The sequence below is a fragment of the Schistocerca piceifrons genome, chromosome 2 (assembly GCF_021461385.2).
Source record: "Schistocerca piceifrons isolate TAMUIC-IGC-003096 chromosome 2, iqSchPice1.1, whole genome shotgun sequence".
NCBI lineage: Eukaryota > Metazoa > Arthropoda > Insecta > Orthoptera > Acrididae > Schistocerca > Schistocerca piceifrons.
Genome location: NC_060139.1, coordinates 288,142,220 through 288,144,019, shown reverse-complemented (window position 1 = coordinate 288,144,019; position 1,800 = coordinate 288,142,220). Strand labels below are relative to the sequence as shown.

General features: G+C 44.4%; 1 pseudogene; it reads left to right on the top strand.

Moving 5' to 3' along the window:
• Positions 1–1,380: 1,380 nt before the first annotated feature.
• LOC124778498 lies at positions 1,381–1,498 on the top strand (annotated as a pseudogene).
• The last annotated feature ends 302 nt before the right edge of the window (positions 1,499–1,800 follow it).

The window sequence follows — 1,800 nt, the reverse complement described above, 5'->3', positions numbered from 1 at the left end:
CGTCGCTGAAATAAACATGATGAAGAGAGCAGGCTTTTATCTCCATTGGACATATCGCGCTATCCGCAAGAGAGTGGAACATATCCAGCACTCAACCTTCCGTTCGGTTTTGCCACAGCTCTGATTTCTTTAAGCGCGACTTCACATTTTCATTTCAAGATAATACATTTGCCTCATTACCATGAACTGTTAAGAATATTTAGTTTCTCAAAAACGTAAGTGAGGAAAGCCACTTTCAATAGAAAATCTGCGTTGCTGAAACAGTCTGCCAGAGAGTGACTTCTCTCCTTCAAGGAGCCGAATACCTCATTTCTCAGTCAAACATTCTTTTTAGTGCTTTACCCCTTGAAAGCCATCGAGCATCAGAGGTACTATAAAAGAACAGTGTTCAGAATCCATCTTCTGACATAGCACTTAAAAAGCCTTGAATTTATAGATTTGCGTAACAATGTTAACTGTTTCTACTACCGTTTGCAGTACATTGTGAAGGATGCGCTGAATTCTTTAGCGCACAGCGCCTCCCGATGTATCATGCAGTGGGTCCATACTGCATAAGGAGCTAGAGCTTTAACTTTCGCTTGCAATCCACCATGAATTCCAGACATTGAGCGGGCTTCATCTGTGCATACTCCAATGCACTGTTCCATGATATCCAGTTTTAATTAAATGTACTGCACGTGTCAAAAAGGGTTTGAGCTGAAGCTGTTTTCAGTATCGGCTCACAGGTAAGTAATACCTCTCGAATGTTAAACTCGCCAACGAAACGAACATAAGCGATCAATTGAGGATATGTATGAGTATCAGTCGGTCCGTCCACTTGAAATAAAAAACGGTTGTGGGCAAATTTGTCGATTAAAGCTCGAATAAATCGTCAGACGTGTCTAAAATTCTTCTGCGCAATGAGTCATTAGACACAGTAATATTCTTCAACTGTCGAGCAAATAAGTCACCAAACATTTTTGCTGGTATATCAATCGATACTGGTAAAACCAGAGTTTCTGGAACCGTGTGTGGTTTCTTGTATTTAGCAATCCTATACAAAATCTGGCCAGAGTCTAGAAGGGTCTTAGCAGTCATATTCGTCGTTTTAACCAAGATCTTCTGGGTTTCATGACAAGTTCTTTTGAACTTTCCGTTAATTCAGACTGTTTGGTTTTACTTATTTCTTACGGTTCTAGGCGCTTCAGTCTGGAATCGCACAACCGCTATGGTCACAGGTTCGAATCCTGCCTCGGGCAGGGATGTATGTGATGTCCATAGGTTAGTTAGGTTTAAGTAGCTCTAAGTCTAGGGGACTGAAGACCTCAGATGATAAGTCCCATAGGGCTCAGAGCCATTTGAACCATTTGAACTTATTTCTTAGGCTTCATGCTATCAGCAGGCAACGGCCTTGCCGTAGTGGATACACCGGTTCCCATCAGATCACCGAAGTTAAGCACTGTCGGGCGTGGCTGGCACTCGGATGGGTGACCCTCCAGGCCGCCATGCGCTGTTGCCATTTTTCGGGGTGCACTCAGCCTCGTGAGGCCAACTGAGGAGCTACTCGACCGAATAGTAGCGGCTCCGGTCAAAGAAAACCATCATAACGACCGGGAGAGCGGTGTGCTGACCACACGCCCCTCCTATCCGCGTCCTCAGTGAGGATGACACGGCGGTCGGATGGTCCCGATGGGCCACTTGTGGCCTGAAGACGGAGAGCTTTTATGCTATCAGCAGCTAAAATGGTTAAACAAATATACACATTACGGACGTTCTTCACTGCTGATCGTAGTTTTCGTGAAGCCTAGCAATAAATAGTTC